At 32.3% G+C, this 20,819-nt stretch overlaps 1 protein-coding gene across 2 annotated transcripts in view; it reads left to right on the top strand.

Annotated features, from left to right (window-relative positions):
- Window positions 1-318: 318 nt before the first annotated feature.
- The window catches only part of LOC148946709 (glutathione synthetase-like), an 86,531-nt gene continuing 66,030 nt past the window's right edge, over window positions 319-20,819 (top strand). For both annotated transcript variants that reach the window (XM_089096344.1, XM_089096343.1), the window contains exon 1: window positions 319-393. The gene's annotated coding sequence lies outside the window, so the exon portion shown is untranslated. The remainder of the gene's footprint in view (window positions 394-20,819) is intronic.

Genomic DNA, 20,819 nt, shown 5'->3' with positions numbered 1-20,819 from the left:
ATTTGATTTATTAAAGTTATAAAAGTAAAAACATTTATATTTTTTTCAGTAAAGTGCAAATTATGCTGATTTGTGGTAGTTTCACGCTTGGTAGATTATTCTATTTTACTTTTGCTCCTTTTTCGTTCAATGGAGTTCTTTACTTTTCTTTGAAAAACTCATTTTGTGAAAAGTTCTTTTTAATTAATCAAACAAAAGAACAATGTATACTAGTTTCCCAATTCGATTGTAATCAATTTAAGAAATAAGTTATGTAAACATTTCCTTTCTGAGTCATGGTGACATTGGGTGAACAAGAATTAGCTTATAAAATCTTGATTATCGAGTCCATTCGAGACAGTCAATGCCTTGCCTTTTAATTGGAGATAACAGGATTTTGTGGAAAGTGTTCTGGTGAGTTTCTATTCTAATATTTATATTTTTCAAAACATGGTAGTCTTGGCGCAAGATTTTTTTTTTTTCTGAACTAAACATTAAGGTATAACCCTAGATTAGGGGCTACTGAAAAGGAAATATGTCCGTAAGGGGATACCAGCAGATGGCTAAGTTGAGATGGCTCCTAGGATTATAATACTGGTTGGGTAATCTGAAGATGTGTGTATGTATACACTACCAACTTAGTGATCTGGTGGTATCCCCTTATTCAGTTGCCGGGCAACACGCGAGAATTGAAGTTTGGGTAATGCTAATGAAATAAAACAAAGTATGATAAAAATATAATAGTTTAGAAACAAACTTGGGCTATATATTTGCACATTAGGGGGGTGAGGGTAAAGCATAGCATATATTAAATACGTAACCTCACCTAGGTTGCCCCTTTACCCCAAAAATAAATAAAGTTTACATATTTTTCACAGAGTGAGCAATACCTCACCAGGCAGCGGAAACATGTTTTTCAATGGGATCTTTGAAATTCTATATGCTGTTCTTCTCGCGTGTTGCCCGACTACTAAATAGATACCGCAGCTGCACTATAGTTTACCCTCAATCCCCTCTAATGTGTAAATATATAGCTCAAATTAAATATTTTCCATAGGCTTTTTCCGTTTCTTAATTTCGTCTCAGGTGATTCAAATTACGGAAGCTGGGTTTTGTACATTTGGCGGGGGGGGGGGGGTAAAGTATAGTGGAAGTATCAAATAAGTACCTTGCACCAAATAGGGTCTTTAAGTTTACTTCGCTACTTAAACACAGCAAATTCCATGTCCCGTGAGGACTTCTTGTGCAAAAACACTTCGATGGATTCGAGACAACAATTTTAGCTACCCCTCCCACAGAATCTAAAATCCTCTTGGCTCCCCCAAAACTACTTGGAATTTTGAACTGCGTCCCCCAAGCTGTTCCAAAGATACTGCAAATATGCTCTTTTGGTAGCTAGAATACAAATAGCGTCTTTAGATTCACCTTTCTTCCCTTTCTTAAAGTCAAAATTTTTGGTCTATTTAACCCCACTAGGCCTCCTGAAAGTTTCAACTCGATCCCCCACGCAGTTCTTAAGATATTGCGGACACCTTATTTAATTTTTCTGGGTAAATATAGTGGCTTTTGATTAATGCTCACTTCTCCACCGTAAATATACTCTAGTTCCACAGGGACTTAAAGTGACAAAACTTTTAGCATGTCTCCCTCCCAAAGTTAAAATTCAACATCTACCCCCCCCCCCCTTAAAAAAGAGAAGAACTCCCTTAAATTTTACACTTGATATTCCAAGTCGTCCCCAAGATCGTACAGATATACTATTTTTTCAACCTGGTAACACATTGCATCTTTTCATTTAATTTGCTTTTAACCGTGAATAGACTCAAGTCCTAGAGCACGTTATAGAACACAAAAAATTAGGCTGAGCGGAGACAAAACATATTTAGCCTCTCTTCCCAACACAAAACTTGAATTTTCCCTGCTTTCCTTCTTTCACACTACTAGAAATTTTCAACTCCATATCTTGGACCGTTCCTGGAGTATCGCTGATATACTTTTCAATAACCTGGATGTGCATAGTCTCTTTTGATTTAACTCTACTCTCTCCCTAAAACATACCTCAATGTTCACCCCTACCTGACACTCTCTGACACTTCCTCCTTAACACTCCCTGAGAGATTCAATTTGATACCCCAAGCCGTTCCCGAGATAATGTAGATAGACCACTTTGTTATTGTGGCAATACACAGCGGCTTTTGGCTAACCTTGCTATTTAACTGTACGGAGACAACCAATTCCGTTGGAACTAAGAGTTCAAAAGAATTTTTTGGGTCAGAGATAAATAATGTGCGACCCCTTCTCATCCACCAACAGGAAACTTAAAATGCCTTGCCCCCCTCCTTTCTCCAACACTACCTCAAAGTTTCAATTTTGTCCTCACGACATGGCAGACCTGTTATTTCAATGACCTGAATGCACATGATATATTATAATTTAACTCCATCCCTTTCCCGCATCAAAATTTAAGTTCAACTTGCCCATCCCCTTCTGCACTCAGGAGAATCTTCAACTTGAGACCACACAGTGTTCTCGACATATTAAAGATACGCTATTCTGGTGATAACTTGGTAACACATGGTATCTTTGGATTTACCTTGCTTTTCAACTGCGCATAGATTATGAGTCCCAAAGGACCTTATAGTGTTGTTGGGTCGGTGACCAAAATTGTTTATCCCCCTTTTCCTCCTCCAACATGAAACTTAAAATCCCTTGCACCACCCAATTCCTATTTCTCTGCAACAGTGTCCGAAAGTTTTTTACTTCATTCCCCAACCCGTTGCTGATATATTGGAAATGTGCTATTTCGATGACCTGGACACAAATAGCCTAGCGTCCTTTGGTCCGCCTCCTCCCTTCCAAACTAAAAAATGTGAGATCAACCTGAGTCCCTTTCCCAACAATGCCTGAAAGTCTCAACTTGCTAATGCAAATATTTGGGAAACTAATAGTGTCTTTCCGATTACTCTGCTACCTGTGTCGTTTCCAGGTTAACACATTGCCCCTCGTCCTGAGAAGAGATTGGTTTAGGTTTACCCCGGAGGCATACTTATTAGTCCTTTCAGCGCTTTTGAGCGAAATGTCCATCTCAAAATTTTGATCCAATACCGTTAGAATTACTGGGGAGGGGGGCATCAGAAAAGCTATAGAAGGGATTTTGGTTGCTCTAAAATAATTTTTGTCCTTTGAAAATTACATTTGAATATTTAATTTTCAGTTGAACGAGCCCCATTCTGAGAAGCGCATGGGAACAAGTTTTTAGACCTTTATCGGTCCGTTTTTTGGGGTGAGGGAGGATTCACAGTTTTTTTTCCTTCTGAATTGGGGCCCCCTTAGTTCAAGGACTTTAAGGACATAAGGTTCATGCCGACCAGGAAATAAAATGCTTTTGGCACTTTTACGGGCTCCCATTTCTTAGGAAGGAGAAAATTGGTGCTACATAAATTTCTCTACATAAGTTTACTCTTGGCCCAAGTATTTACAGCCGTAAGATTGAAACTGATCAGGAATGACAAGCTTTAGTGCATATTTTTAGGACCTTCACCCCCCCCCCCCCACACCCACAACGATCTTGCATGAAACAAATAAAAAAGAGGATATAATAAATGAAAAATAAAATCAAATAGGTGAGAAAAACCGAGGATTTTGTCAGCCAGTAGCAAAATATAGCCTAAAGACGAAAACCAAACAAACATTTCGACAAGGACCTCCGCTAAGTCGTCCTCAGTGCTCATATAAAACAACAAAATCTAACCTTTTGAAGTGAACTCTACAAGAATCAAATAAAAAAAAAACAAGTTTTTTTAACTGAAAGTAAGGAACGACGTTAAAACTTAAAAAGAACAGAAATTATTCCGTATATGAAAGAAGCTGTCTCCTCCTCAACGCCTCGCTCTTTACGCTAAAGATTTTTATTGTTTAAAAAAATAGAGTTTTGACAAAGTCAAACTGTAGTGTAAAGAGCGTAGCGTTGAGGAGGGGACAACCCCTTTCATATACGGAATAATTTCTGTTCGTTTTAAGTTTTAACGTCGTTCCTTACTTTCAGTTAAAAAAACTTTTTTTTTATTTAATTTTTGAACGTTTTTGAATTAATGCAGGTTTTGATTTTGGCTCACCGTACATGAATAATTAAAACAAAATTTGCATATTAATTTTACTTTTATTTGGTTAAATGGCTTTTGTAATTTTATTTACAAACGTTTTTATTAGTAATAAATATACGTAACTTACGAATTAACTTACATATCGAATTTCTATAATCATATATTTTTAATATGCAAATTAGGGGGCTCGGCCCCTAGTTAATACCTTGCTTTTTAAGCTAAAGTTCGAATTTTTTTCCAATTCTTTAAAAATTACCCTTGATCACAAAGGCCGTTAATTAGAATAATTAGCTCTTATGAAAGTACTAAACAATATTTCGCTTAAAGAGCGAGGCATTGACTAGGGGGTGAACCCAATCATATACGTAATATTTTCTGTTCGTTTTAAGTTTTGATGCTGCTCCTTACTTTCAGTTGAAAACTTGTTTTTTTTTATTTGATTTCTGATCTTTTTTTAAATAATGCTGGGAAATCCGGCGCCCCCTTCATAGCAATGTCCCTTCTCCCATGAAAACTTACTTTGTGGAAATATTCTCCCACTTAACACCCCCACCGCCCCCACCCCCTACCAGAAAAAATATCCCTGAAAACGTCTGTATACTTCCCAATAACCAATACTATATGTTAACATTGGGTAAAGTTCATAACTTTCAGCCCTCCCCCTGGGGACTTCGGGGGATTAAGTCATCCTAAAAGGTATATTTATCATATTTTCAATCATGCTGAACAAAATGGCTATCTCAAAATTTTGGTCGGGTGACTTTGGAAAAAAAAATGAGCGTGGGAAGGGGCGTAGTTGCCCTTATTTTTTGGGGTCACTTAAAAAGGGAACTAAAACTTTTAATTTCCGTTCCAATGAGCCCTCTCAAAATATTCTAGGACCACTGGGTAAATACGATCACCCCTGGGAAAAAAAAAATAAATAAAAAAAATAAACACACATCCGCGATCTTTCTTCTGGCAAAAAATGCAAAATTCCACATTTTTGTAGATAGGAGCTTGAAACCCGTACAGTAGGGTTCTCTGATACGCTGAATATGATGGTGTGGTTCTTATTAAGGTTCTATAGCTTTTAGGGGGTCTTCCCCTTTTTTTCTAAAATCAGCCAAATTTTCTCAGGCACGTAACTTTTGATGAGTATAACTAAACTTGATGAAAATTATATATTTGAAATCAGCATTAAAATCTGATTCTTTTGATGTATCTATTGGTATCCTGTTTATTAGAGTTTCGGTTACCATTGAGCCGGGTCGCTTATTACTTACAGTTCGTTACCACGAACTGTTTGATAGAAAAGATGCTCTTCTTGAGTGTCTTTTCTCTTCTTGTAGAGTTCCCTTCAAAAGGTTTTTTTTTTTTTTTAGTGTATATTCAATACACCTGAAATGGTTTGGGTATCAAGTTTGCACTTTCGGAAGGGGGCTGTTAGGAGGGCAAGCGGGCCTCAATTTGGACCTGGGGGCTAGGAGCAGAGAGAAGTGGCATAAAAATGTTTAGTATCCAATTCAGCTATATTTTTTTGCACTACGGTTCTCCATGGGACCTTAAGGGCTATAATCTATGTACGGCAAGTAGTAAGGTAAAAGTAGGAAGGGCATAATATCTCCTGAATATACATAATTTATGTATGTTCTTATGGTTTTTGTCACTGAGAATGAAAAAACAGGATTTTTCTCACTTTGATGTATTTTCATGGTTTATTGATTCTAATGGGGTCAACGATATCTCTTTCAAGGTCGAGTTATTTGTTGTTTCCAAGTGTATTGTTTCTGGGACGAAATTTTCACAAGCACAATAACAGAGGAGAGATGTATTGATCTAGGACTCGAGGGGGAAGTGGATTTCTGAGAAATTGATTTACATAATCGGTGGGAGAATGTATTGATCCACAAAGGTAATTTTATTTGTTGTTTCTAAGGGGAATTATTGATTCAGGAAAGGGGACTTAGAAATGACATCACTTGTTTGCTAGAAATTATACGGGACTCTAAAGAGATAGAAATTCAATTTTTAAATAGGGCTTCTGTGATCTTTAGATCAGCGCGATAAATTGATATTCTTTCAAAACCATAATAGTGTAGCTAGGAAAACCTTAGAGATGAAGAGATTAACGCGGGAAATTTGTCCTGGGAATTTCAAATGTGACAGCACAGGGATGCCAAAACAAAAGGAACACGCAGAAATTACGTTTAGGGATTATTTGGGCGAAACCGTTTGAGACATTTTAGAAGATGATTTAGGCGAAACAGATTGATACATTTTAGAAGATGATTTGGGCGAAACCGTTTGAGACATTTTAGAAGATGATTTTAGAAGATGATTTAGAAGATGATTTGGGCTGAAACTCTGTGGTCGTTATAATACACAAGTTCCATTTGAACAGTGTTGTGAGGTCCCAAACCCCAACCCCAAAGGGGGTTGCCCCTAAAGTGCCCCCAGTGCCCCGAAAGGCCCCCCGGTGCCCCCAAAGAGCCCCCCTCCCCATTTTTTTAATACTTTTTTTTGTGCACTTGAGACACAGAAGGGCCCCACACATTTCAAAAGGCTTTATTATATCTTTTCAGAACAAGTTCTTTTCTTAATGTCCCTTCTAAACCCATTTTACAAGTTGAAGTATCCCATCCTTTTCTCCCACAACTTTACTTTACAGCTATTTGAATGCTCCAACACCAAGCAATACTTTTCAAAGACATTTCATAACAAGTTCTTTACGTAATGTCCCTCCTAAACCAATTTTACAAGTTGAAGTACCCATCTTTTTCACCCACAACTTTACTTTACAGCTTTTTGAATGCCCCAACATCACGCAATACTTTTCAAAGGCATTTCAGAACAAGTTTTTTTCTTAATTTCCCTCCTAAACCCATTTTACAAGTTGAAGTACCCATCCTTTTCACCCACAAATTTATTTTACAGCTTTTTGAATGCCACAACACTAAGCAATACTTTGCAAAAGACATTTCAGAACAAGTTCTTTTCTTAATTTCCCTCCTAAACCCATTTTACAAGTTGAAATACCCATCCTTTTCACCGACAACTTTACTTTACAGCTTTTTGAATACTCCAACACCAAGCAATACTTTTCAAAAGGCATTTCAGAACAAGTTCTTTTCTTAATATTCTCCCTAAACCCATTTTACAAGTTAAAGTACCCAATCCTTTTCACCCACAACTTTACCTTATAGCTTTTTGAATGCCACTACACAAAGCAATACTTTTCAAAGGTATTTCAGAACAATTTATTTTCTTAATGTCATAAAAAGTTTTCTGTAAGAAGTAGCGAACTCCCTGTAAAAGAGATAAAATTTTTCTTAGAAATAACTATATTTTCGTTTATGATAACCAGTTTTCTGTCAAAAGTAGCAATATTTCGTTAACACTAACAAATTTTGTCCTCCATGTAACAACTTTTACCTTAATACTAACAAACTTTTACTTAGCACTATCAAATTTATCTTAGAAGTAACAATTTTCGTCCGTGATAACAAATTTTCTGCTAGAACTAGCAATTTTTATGTCAAAGATACCAAATTTTTCTCAGAAGTAACAATTTTTTCGTTTATGATAGCAAGTGTTCTTCTCGAAGTAGCAACTTTTACCTTAATACTAACAAGTTTTCTATCAAAGATACCAAATTTTTCTTAGAATTAAAATTTTTTTCCGTTCATGATAAAAAGTTTTCTGTCAAAAGTAGCAAGTTTTCCTTTCACACTAACAAATTTTCTCATCAAAGTAACAATTTTTTCCTTAACACTAACAGAGTTTTAGTTACAACTATCAAATTTCTCTTAGAAGTAACACTTTTTTTCAGTGATAACAAATTTTCTGCTAGAACTAACAAGTTTTCTGTCAAAGATACCAAATTTTTCTTAGAAGTAACAATTTTTCCGTTCATGATAAAAAGTTTTTTGTCAAAAGTAGCAAGTTTTCCTTTCACACTAACAAATTTTCTCATCAAAGTTACAATTTTTTCCTTAAGACTAACAGTTTTAGTAACACTAACAAATTTTCTCATCGAATGAACAACTTTTTCCTCAATACTAACAAACTTCTACTTAAAAAAATCAAATTTTTCTTAGAAGCATAATTTTTTTTCCGTTCATGATAAAAAGTTTTTCTGTTAGAACTAGCAATTCTTCCTTAACACTAAAAAATTTTCTCCTCGAAGTAACAACTTTTACCTTAATACTAACAAACTTTTACTTAACACTATCAAATTTATCATAGAAGTAACAATTTTCGTCCGTGATAACAAATTTTCTGCTAGAACTAGCAAGTTTTATGTCAAAGATACCAAATTTTTCTTAGAAGTATAAATTTTTTGTTTATGATAGCAAGTTTTCTGTCAGAAGTAGCAAGTTTTCCTTTCACACTAAAAAATGTTCTTCTCGAAGTAGCAACTTTTACCTTAATACTAACAAACTTTTACTTAACGCTATAAATTTTTCTTAGAACTATAATTTTTTTCCGTTCATGATAAAAAGTTTTCTGTCAAAAATAGCAAGTTTTCCTTTTACACTAACAAATTTTCTCATCAAAGTAACAAATTTTTCCTTAACACTAACAGAGTTTTAGTTACAACTATCAAATTTCTCTTAGAAGTAACAATTTTTCGTCAGTGATAACAAATTTTCTGCTAGAACTAACAAGTTTTCTGTCGAAGATACCAAATTTTTCTTAGAAGAAACAATTTTTTCGTTTATGAGAGAAAGTTTTCTGTCAGAAGTAGCAATTTTTCCTTAACACTAAATAATTTCTCATCAAAATAACAATTTTTTCCTTAACACTAACAGAGTTTTAGTAACCCTAACAAATTTTCTCATCGAATCAATAACTTTTTCCTCAATACTAACAAATTTTCTGTCAAAGATACCAAATTTTTCTTAGAAGCATAATTTTTTTCCGTTCATGATAAAAAGTTTTCAGTCAAAAGTAGCAAGTTTTTCTTTCACACTAACAAATTTTCTCATCAAAGTAATAATTGTTTCCTTAACACTAACAGAGTTTTAGTTACAACTATCAAATTTCTCTTAGAAGTAACAATTTTTTGTAAGTTATAACAAATTTTCTGTTAGAACTATCACGTTTTCCGTCAAAGATACAGAATTTGTCTTTGAAGTAACAATTTTTTCGTTTATGATAGCAAGTTTTCTCTCAGAAGTAGCAAGTTTTCCTTTTACATTAACAAATTTTCTCATCAAAGTAACAATTTTTTCCTTAACAAAATTTTCTCATCAAAGTAACAATTTTTTCCTTAACACTAACAGAGTCTTAGTTACAACTATCAAATTTCTCTTAGAAGTAACAATTTTTTTCAGCGATAACAAATTTTCTGCTAGAATTAACAAGTTTTCCATCAAAGATACTGAATTTTTCTTAGAAGTAAAAATTTTTTCGTTCATGATAAAAAGTTTTCTGTCAAAAGTAGCAAGTTTTCCTTTCACACTATCAAATTTCTCTTAGAAGTAACAATTTTTCGTCAGTGATAACAAATTTTCTACTAGAACTAACAAGTTTTCTGTCAAAGATACCAAAATTTACTTAGAAGTAAAAATTTTTTCGGTTATGAGAGCAAGTTGTCTGTCAGAAGTAGCAATTTTTCCTTTCACGCTAACAAATTTGCTCATCAAAGTAACAATTTTTTCCTTAGCACATACAGAATTTTAGTTACAAATGTCAAATTCTCTTAAAAGAAAAAAAGTTTAGCCAGCTATAACTAACTTATTGTTACAACTGACGATTTTTCTGTCAAAGATACAAAATTTTTTTTTAAAGTAACAATTTTTTCGTTTATTATTATAAGTTTTCTGTCAGAAGTATTAAGTTTTCCTTTTACACTAACAAATTTTCTCATCAAAGTAACAATTTTTTCCTTAACACTAGCAGAGTTTTAGTGACACTAACAAATTTTCTCTTCGAATCAACAACTTTTTCCTCAATACTAACAAACTTCTACTTAAAAATATCAAATTTTTCTCAGAAGCATAATTTTTTCCGTTCATGATAAAAAGTTTTCAGTCAAAAGTAACAAGTTTTCCTTAACAATAACAAATTTTCTCATCAAAGTAACAATTTCTCCTTAACACTAGCAGAGTTTTAGTTAAAACTATAAAATTTCTCTTAGAAGCAGCAATTTTTCATCAGTGATAATAAGTTTTCTATAAAAAGTAGCAAGTTTTCTACCAAAGAGACCAATTTTTTCTTAGAAGTAACAACTTTTTCGTTTATGATAACAAGTTTTCTGGCAGAAGTATCAAGTTTCCCTTCACTATAACAAATTTTCTCTTCGAAGTAACAACTTTTTCCTCAATACTAACAAACTTCTACTTAAAACTATCAAATATCTTTTAGAAGTAAAAATTTTTTCGTCAGTGATAACAAGTTTTCTGTAAGAAGTAGCAAATTCCCTGTCAAAGATACCAAATTTTTCTTAGAAATAACAAATACTTCGTTTATGATAACAAGTTTTCTGTTAGAAGTAAAAATTTTTCCTTAACACTAAAAAATTTTCTCCTCGAAGCAACAACTTTTACCTTAATACTAACAAATTTTACTTAACACTTTCAAATTTCTCTTAGAAGTAACAATTTTTCGTCAGTGATAACAAGTTTTCTGTAAGAAGTATCAAGTTTTCTGCCAAAGATACCAGATTTTTCCTACAAGTAACAATTTTGTTGTTTATGATAACAAGTTTTCTGTCAGAAGTAGAAAGTTTTTCTTAACAGCAACAAATGGTCTCTTCGAAATAACAACTGTTTACTCAATATTAACAAATATTTACTTAAAACTATCAAATTTTTCTTATAAGCATAATTTTTTCCAGTTAATGATAACAAGTTTTCTGTCAATAGTACCAAGTTTTCCTTAACACTAAAGAATTTTCTAATCGAAGTAAAAATTGTTTCCTTAACACTAACAGAGTTTTAGTAACACTAACAAATTTTCTCTTCGAATCAACAACTTTTTCCTCAATACTAACAAACTTCTACTTAAAGATATCAAATTTTTCTCAGAAGCATAATTTTTTTCCGTTCATGATAAAAAGTTTTCAGTCAAAAGTAGCAAGTTTTCCTTAACACTAACAAATTTTCTCATCAAAGTAACAATTTTTCCTTAACACTAACAGAGTTTTAGTTAAAACTATCAAATTTCTCTTAGAAGTAACAATTTTTCATCAGTGATAATAAGTTTTCTTTAAAAAGTATCAAGTTTTCTACCAAAGAGACCAATTTTTTCTTAGAAGTAACAACTTTTTCGTTTATGATAACAAGTTTTCTGTCAGAAGTATCAAGTTTTCCTTCACTATAACAAATTTTCTCTTCGAAGTAACAACTTTTTCCTCAATATTAACAAACTTTTACTAAAAACTGTCAAGTATCTCTTAGAAGTAACCAGTTTTTCGTCAGGGATAACAAGTTTTCTGTAAGAAGTAGCAAGTTCCCTGTCAAAGATACCAAATTTTTCTTAGAAATAACAATTTCTTCGTTTATGATAACAAGTTTTCTGTTAGAAGTAACAATTTTTCCTTAACACTAAAAAATTTTCTCCTCAAAGTAACAACTTTTACCTTAATACTAACAAATTTTACTTAACACTATCAAATTTACACTAGAGGTAGCAATAGTTCGTCAGTGATAACAAGTTTTCTGTTAGATGGAGCAATTTATCAACAACAGAAATCAGATGTGTACTAGCAATGACAAAAGTTTCGTCTATAGGAGCAAGTTTTCTGCCTGGGGTAATAAGTTTCCTCCAAATTAACAAATTTTCTCTTCAGAATTAATAACTTTTTCCTCAATACTAACAAACATCTACTTAAAACTATCAAATTTTTCTTAGAAGTATAATTTGTTTCCGTTCATGATAAAAAGTTTTCTGTCAAAAGTAGCAAGTTTTCCTTAACACTAACAAATTTTCTCATCAAAGTAACAATTTTTTCCTTAACACTAACAGAGTCTTAGTTACAACCATCAAATTTCTCTTAGAATTAACAATTTTTTGTCAGCGATAACAAATTTTCTGCTAGAATTAACAAGTTTTCCATCAAAGATACTGAATTTTTCTTAGAAGTAAAAATTTTTTCGTTCATGATAAAAAGTTTTCTGTCAAAAGTAGCAAGTTTTCCTTTCACACTATCAAATTTCTCTTAGAAGTAACAATTTTTCGTCAGTGATAACAAATTTTCTACTAGAACTAACAAGTTTTCTGTCAAAGATACCAAATTTTACTTAGAAGTAAAAATTTTTTCGTTTATGAGAGCAAGTTGTCTGTCAGAAGTAGCAATTTTTCCCTTCACACTAACAAATTTGCTCAACAAAGTAAAAATTTGTTCCTTAACACTAACAGAGTTTTAGTTACAACTATCAAATTTCTCTTAGAAGTAACAATTTTTAGTCAGTGATAAAAAATTTTCTGCTAGAACTAACAAGTTTTATGTCAAGATACCAAATTTTTCTTAGAAGTAACAATTTTTTCGTTTATGAGTGCAAGTTTTTTCTCAGAAGTATTAAGTTTTCCTTTTACACTAACAAATTTTCTCATCAAAGTAACAATTTTTTCCTTAACACTAGCAGAGTTTTAGTGACACTAACAAATTTTCTCTTCGAATCAACAACTTTTTCCTCAATACTAACAAACTTCTACTTAAAAATATCAAATTTTTCTCAGAAGCATAATTTTTTCCGTTCATGATAAAAAATTTTCAGTCAAAAGTAGCAAGTTTTCGTTAACACTAACAAATTTTCTCATCAAAGTAACAATTTCTCCTTAACACTAGCAGAGTTTTAGTTAAAACTATCAAATTTCTCTTAGAAGCAGCAATTTTTCATCAGTGATAATAAGTTTTCTATAAGAAGTAGCAAGTTTTCTGCCAAAGAGACCCATTTTTTCTTAGAAGTAACAATTTTTACGTTTATGATAACAAGTTTTCTGTCAGAAGTATCAAGTTTTCCTTCACTATAACAAATTTTCTCTTCGAAGTAACAACTTTTTCCTCAATACTAACAAACTTCCACTTAAAATTATCAAATATCTGTTAGAAATAACAATTTTTTCGTCAGTGATAACAAGTTTTCTGTAAGAAGTAGCAACTTTCATGTCAAGGATACCAAATTTTTCTTAGAAATAATAATTTCTTCGGTTATGATAACAAGTTTTCTGTTAGAAGTAAAAATTTTTCCTTAACACTAAAAAATTTTAGTGTTAAGTAACAATGTAAACAAAGTAACAATTTTTTCCTTAACACTAACAGAGTTTTAGTTACAACTATCAAATTTCTCTTAGAAGTAACAATTTTTCGTCAGTGATAATAAGTTTTCTGCTATAACTAACAAGTTTTCGTCAAAGATACTAAATTTTTGTAGAAGTAACAATTTTTCCGTTCATGATAAAAAGTTTTCTGTCAAAAGTAGCAATTTTCCTTTCACACTATCAAATTTCTCTTAGAAGTAACAATTTTTCGTCAGTGATAACAAATTTTCTACTAGAACTAACAAGTTTTCTGTCGAAGAAACCAAATTTTTCTTAGAAGTAACAATTTTTTCGTTTATGAGAGCAAGTATTATGTCAGAAGTAGCAATTTTTCCTTTCACACTTACAAATTTTATCATCAAAGTAACAATTTTATCCTTAACACTAACAGAGTTTTAGTAACACTAACAAATTTTCTCATCGAATAAACAACTTTTTCCTCAATACTAACAAACTTCTACTTTAAAATATCACATTTTTCTTAGAAGCATAATTTTTTTTCCGTTCATGATAAAAAGTTTTCAGTCAAAAGTAGCAAGTTTTCCGTAACACTAACAAATTTTCTCATCAAAGTAACAATTTTTCCCTAACACTAACGGAGTTTTAGTTACAGCTATCAAATTTCTCTTAGAAGTAACAATCTTGCGTCAGTGATAACAAATTTTCTGTTATAACTAACAAGTTTTATGTTAAAGATACCAAATTTTTCTTAGAAGTAACAATTTTTTGATTGTGGTAACAAGTTTTCTGTCAGAAGTAGTAAGTTTTCTGTCAAAGATACCAATTCTTTCTTAAAAGTAACAATTTTCGTCACTGATTACACAATTTCTGCTGGAACTACCAAGTTGTCCAGCAAAGATAACAAATCTTTCTTAGAAGTAGCGAATTTCTTCTAACAGCACCAAGTTTTCCGTCAAAGATAACAAATCTTCTCTTCGAAGTAACAACTTTTTCCTTAATACTAACAAACCTTTACTTAACAAACCCCAATTTCTCTTGGAAGTCACATTTTTTCATCAGTGATAACACGTTTTCTGCTTGAGCTTACAAGTTTTCGCTCAGAGATATCAAATTTTTTTCTTAGAAGTAGCAATTTTCATTATAATGACAAGTTATACGTTAGAAGTATCAAGTTTTCAGTTAAACATACAAAATTTTTCTAGAAATCAGCAATTTTTTCGCTGATAATAACAATTTACTGTCTGAAGTAGCAAGTTTTGCTTAACACTAACAAATCTTCGCATCGAAGTAACAACTTTTTCTTAATACTAATAAACTTTTACTTAACACTATCAAATTTCTCTAAGAACTAACAGGTTTTTAACACGTTTTCTTTCTAAGTTAGCTTTCACTACGTTTAAGTTAGGTTCATTTAACCTCCAAAACCATAGGTTAGGTTAGGTTAAGTATAAATAAATATTAATAAGTAAATAGAAACATTTCTCCATGTTTTGTGGTTTCTATACATTTAATTTAGGTTCATCTAACCTCCAAAACCAAAGGTTAGGTTAGGTATAAATAAATATTGATAAATAAATAGAAATATTTCTCCATGTTTAAGTTAGGTTAGGTTAGGTTAGGTTAGCTTATCATTAGCGCTCATGATAAGCTAACCTAACCTAACCTGACTTAAATATGGTACAAAGTCAACGTGGGGGGATTTTCTGGTGAGTATGGTTAGGTTAGGTTAGGTTAGGCTAAATTAAGTTAGTATAGATTAGATTAGGTTAAGTTAGGTTAGGTTAGCCTACGTACGCGCGCGTTCGTAGGCTAACCTAACCTAACTTAACCTAACCTAATCTATTCTAACTTGCTTGAACCCTCTATAGTAGGGTTCTCTGATATGCGGAATATGATGGTATGATTTTCATTAAGGTTCTATAACTTTTTGGGGGTCTTTCCCTCTTTTTTCAAAATCAGCCAAATTTTCTCAGGCACCTAACTTTTGATGGGTGGGATTAAACTTGATAAGACTTATATATTTGAAATCAGCATTAAAATCTGACTTTTTTATGTATCTATTTGTATCAAAATAACGTTTTCTAGAGTTTCGGTTACCATTGAGCCGGGTCGCTCCTTACTTACAGTTCGTTACCACGAACTGTTTGATTAATATTTATTAATACCTAACCTAAACTATGGTTTTGGAGGTTAGATGAACCTAACTTAAATGTATAGAAACCACTTAAACATGGAGAAATGTTTCTATTTATTTATTAATATTTATTTATACTTAACCTACCCCAACCTATGGTTTTGGAGGTTAGATGAACCTAACTTAAACGTAGTGAAAGCTAACTTTGAAAGAAAACTTGTTAAAAACCTGTTACTTCTAAGAGAAATTTGATACTGCTATGTAAAAGTTTATAAGCACTATGAAAAAGTTGTTACTTCGATACGAAAATTGGTTAGTGTTAAGCAAAACTTGCTACTTCTGACAGAAAAATTGTCATCATCAACGGAAAAATTGTTAATTCCAAGAAAAATTTGGTATGTTTGACTTATAACTTGTTATTTCTAACAGATAACTTGTCATCATAATGAAAATTGCTACTTCTAAGAAACAAATTGATATCTTTGAGAGAAAACTTGCAAGCTCAAGCAGAAAACGTGTTATCAAGGATGAAAAAATGTGACTTTCAAGAGAAATTGGGATGTATTAAGTATAGGTTGGTTAGTATTGAGGAAAAAGATGTTACTTCGAAGAGAAGATTTTTTATCTTTGACGAAAAACTTGGTGCTGCTACAAGAAATTCGTTACTTCTCAGAAAAATTTGCTATCTTTACTGGACAACTTGCTAGTTCTAGCAGAAATTGTGTTATCAGTGACGAAAAATTGTTACTTTTAAGAAAGAATTGGCATCTTTAACAGAAAACTTGCTACTTCTGACAGAAAACTTGTTACCACAATCAAAAACTTGTTACTTCTAAGCAAAATTTGGTATCTTTGACAGAAAACTTGTTAGTTATAACAGAAAATTTTTTATTAGTGACGAAAAATTGTTACTTCTAAGAGAAATTTGATAGATTTAACTAAAACTCCGTTAGTGTTAGGGAAAAATTGTTACTTTGATGAAAAAATTTGTTAGTGTTGAGGAAAACTTGCTACTTTTGACTGAAAACTTTTTATCATGAACGGAAAAAAATTATGCTTCTAAGAAAAATTTGATATTTTAAAGTAGAAGTATGTTAGTATTGAAGAAAAAGTTGTTGATTCGATGAGAAAATTTGTTAGTGTTACTAAAACTCTGTTAGTGTTAAGGAAAAAATTGTTACTTTGATGATAAAATTTGTTAATGTGAAAGGAAAAATTGCTGCTTTTGACAGAAAACTTGCTCTCATAAACGAAAAAATTGTTACTTATAAGAAAAATTTGGTATCTTCGACAGAAAACTTGTTAGTTCTAGTAGAAAATTTGTTATCACTGACGAAAAATTGTTACTTATAAGAGAAATTTGATAGTTTGAAAGGAAAACTTGCTACTTTTGACAGAAAATTTTGTATCATGAACAAAAAAATCGTTATTTCAAAGAAAAATTTATTATCTTTGACAGAAAACTTGTTAGTTCTAGCAGAAAATTTGTTATAACTGACAAAAAATTGTTACTTCTAAGAGAAATTTGATAGTTGTAACTAAAACTCTGTAAGTGTTAAGGGAAAAATTGTTACTTTGATGAGAAATTTGTTAGTGTGAAAGGAAAAATTGCTGCTTCTGACAGAAAACTTGCTCTCATAAACGAAAAAATTGTTACTTCTAAGAAAAATTTGGTATCTTCGACAGAAAACTTGTTGGTTCTAGTAGAAAATTTGTTATCACTGACAAAAAATTGTTACTTCTAAGAGAAATTTGATAGTGTGAAAGGAAAACTTGCTACTTTTGACAGAAAATTTTTTATCATGAACGGAAAAATCGTTACTTCTAAGAAAAATTTGGTATCTTTGACAGAAAACTTGTTAGTTCTAGCAGAAAATTTGTTATCACTGACGAAAAATTTTTACTTCTAAGAGAAATTTGATAGTTGTAACTAAAACTCTGTTAGTGTTAAGGAAAAAATTGTTACTTGGATGAGAAAATTTGTTAGTTTGAAAGAAAACTTGCTACATTTGACAGAAAACTTTTTATCATGAACGGAAAAAATTTTACTTGTAAGAAAAATTTGGTATCTTTGACAGAAAACTTGTTAGTTCTAGCAGAAAATTTGTTATCACTGACAAAAAATGTTACTTCTAAGAGAAATTTGATAGTTGTAACTAAAACTTTGTTAGTGTTAAGGAAAAATTTTTTACTTTGATGAGAAAATCTGTTAGTGTGAAAGGAAAATTTGCTACTTTTGACAGAAAACTTTTTATCATGAACGGAAAAAAATTGTAGTTCTAAGAAAAATTTGGTATCTTTGACAGAAAACTTGTTAGCATTAAGGTAAAAGTTGCTACTTCGAGAAGAACATTTTTTAGTGTCAAAGGAAAACTTGCTACTTCTGACAGAAAACTTGCTATCATAAATGAAAAAATTGTTACATCTTTGACAGGGAACTTGATACTTCTTACAGAAAACTTGTTATCACATTAAGAAAAGAACCTGTTCTGAAATGCCTTTTGAAAAGTATTGCTTGGTGTTGGAGCATTCAAAAAGCTGTAAAGTAAAGTTGTGGGTTAAAAGGATGGGTACTTCAACTTGTAAAATGGGTTTAGGAGGGACATTAAGAAAAGAACTTGTTCTGAGATGCCTTTTGAAAAGTATTGCTTGGTGTTGGGGCATTCAAAAAGCTGTAAAGTAAAGTTTTGGGTGAAAAGGATGGGTACTTCAACTTGCAAAATGGGTTTAGGAGGGATACTAAGAAAAAAATTGTTCTGAAATGCCTTTGAAAAGTATTATTTGGTGCTGGGGCATTCAAAAAGCTGTAAAATAAAGTTGTGGGCGAAAAGGATTGGTATTTCAACTTGTAAAATTGGTTTAGGAGGGACATTACGTAAAGAACTTGTTATGAAATGCCTTTGAAAAGTATTGCATGGTGTTGGAGCATTCAAATAGCTGTAAAGTAAAGTTATGGGTGAAAAGAATGGGATACTTCAACTTGTAAAATGGGTTTAGGAGGGACATTAAGAAAAGAACTTGTTATGAAAAGATATAATAAAGCCTTTTGAAATGTGTGGGGCCCTTCTGTGTCTCAAGTGCACAAAAAAAGTATTAAAAAAATGGGGAGGCGGGCTCTTGGGGGGGTGGGTGGGGGGCTTTTGGAGTGCTTGGGGACCCTTTGGGGGTGCCGGGGGCCCTTTGGGGTTGGGTTAGGGGACCTCACAACACTGCTCAAATGTAACTTGTGCATTATAACGACCACAGAGTTTCACCCCGAATCATCTTCTAAATCATCTTCTAAAATGTCTCAAACGGTTTCGCCCAAATCATCTTCTAAAATGTCTCAATCTGTCTCGCCTAAATCTTCTTCTAAAATGTCTCAAACGGTTTCGCCCAAATAATCCCTAAACGTAATTTCTGCGTGTTCCTTTTGTTTTGGCATCCCTGCGCTGTCACATTTGAAATTCCCAGGAAAAAATTCCCGCGTTAATCTCTTCATCTCTAAGATGTTCCTAGCTACACTATTTTGGTTTCGATAGAATATCAATTTAACGCTCTGACCTAACGATCAGAGAAGCCATATTTAAAAATAGAATTTTTATCTTTTTAGAGTCCCGTATAATTCCTAGGAAACAAGTGATGTCATTTCTAATTCCCCTTTCGTGAATCAATAATTCCCCTTAGAAACAACAAATAAATTCTCCTTTTTTGGATCAATAGTTCCCCTTAGAAACAACAAATTAATTCCCCTTTTGTGGATCAATACATTCCCCCACCTAGTATGTAAATCAATTTCTCGGAAATCTACTTCCCCCTCGAGTCCTAGATCAATACATCTCTCCCCCGTTAATGGGCTTGTGCAAACTTCGTCCCGGAGACAATACACTTGGAAACAACAAATAAATCGACCTTGAAAGAGGTGTCGTTGACCCTATTAGAATCAATAAACCATGAAAATACATCAAAGTGAGAAAAATCCTGTTTTTTCATTCTCAGTGACAAAAGCATAAAAACATGCATAAATTATGGTTATTCAGGATATATTATGCCCTTCCTACTGGTAAATCAACAAATACTATGTTTAGAGAAGTGATCCAAATAACAATATCCCAGGAGTGGGTTTGATAATCAAGCTGAAAATTACTGGGAATGCTGTGGCCCATTTGGACCTCAAAATCTTGATTTAGGGGAAAGGACCCGAGGGGAGAAAATTTGCACTTTACTGAAAAAATATAAATGTTTTTACTTTTATAACTTTAATAAATCAAATAATATTAACATTTTGATTACTAAATATCAGTATATGTACATTAAACTGACAATGCACATTCATTTGTATTTTTCAGTAAAGTGCAAATTATGTTCTGGCCTTGGGAAGGCATAGGGGTTTTGGGCCCAACTTATGTTAATTTCTGCTCGTTTTGACTTTGACTCGGTTATTTATTGCAACTTCTGTTTGTTTTGGGTTTCATTTATTCATCGATGCTGATTTGTGGTAGTTTCACGCTTGGTAGATTATTTGATTTTATTTTTGCTCATCTTTTGTTTAATGAAGTTCTTTACTTTTCTTTGAAAAACTTATTTTATGGAAAAAGTTTTTTTAATCAATTTCTGTTCGTTTTATATTGACATAGTTTTTTCAGGGAGAAAGAAAATAGTACTTTAAATCTTTTCGTTTTTTAAGACTTTATAGTTTGGCCTGGTATCTGTATGCTGGAGAAAATCATAGGCTATCGCGCTGCCTTATAATTTTTGAAACACATTAACCTAAGCCACTCTTCATGACTCCACCTTCGCGCACGCACAATGACAAATATTTAAGGTCGCGACGGACTGATGGGGTCTATTACTCTGACGGTTTAGGAACCTCTCCAAACTAGCGCACTTTGATGTTGTATCATCTTTGGATAAACTTTTCGCTACTGTTCGCTATATATATTTCTGCTTTGCTCTACGGCTACTAGTGCTGGAGAAAACAAGAAAACACGTCCGGATATCAAGCCCGTCATGTCTTCTTTTTCTTTCGTAATTATTTTTAGTGTTGAAATTAAAATAAATAGAATCTTCATTAACGAATCAGCTTTGTATTTGAATGAATTTCTTTCACTTGGTAGTTTTTTCAAAACATTTTTTTTTGTTTCCCTCTTTCAAAGGTTACTGGGAAGGGGAGTATTCAAGAGGGGGTTTTAAACACCAGTTTTAGAATTTTCAAACATGGAGATTTCAGTGACAGACCTATTAGGGTTTGAAGCGTTTACACTCCTTAAATGACACTAAAATCACATTTTGGTGCCATAAGGTATTTTATGATGGTTTTTTCATGTCGGAACTATGAAAAGCGCGTAAATGTAAATATTAGATTTCAAATTACCTTAAACAGCTCTCTACGATTTTTTAGTGCCCTGTTAATG

This window comes from Artemia sp. Qi Xiang Cuo, chromosome 11 (assembly GCF_049724085.1).
Source record: "Artemia sp. Qi Xiang Cuo chromosome 11, ASM4972408v1, whole genome shotgun sequence".
Classification (NCBI taxonomy): Eukaryota; Metazoa; Arthropoda; class Branchiopoda; order Anostraca; family Artemiidae; genus Artemia; species Artemia sp. Qi Xiang Cuo.
Note: the sequence above shows the minus strand (reverse complement) of the source record. Positions and strands in the feature narration are given on the sequence as shown.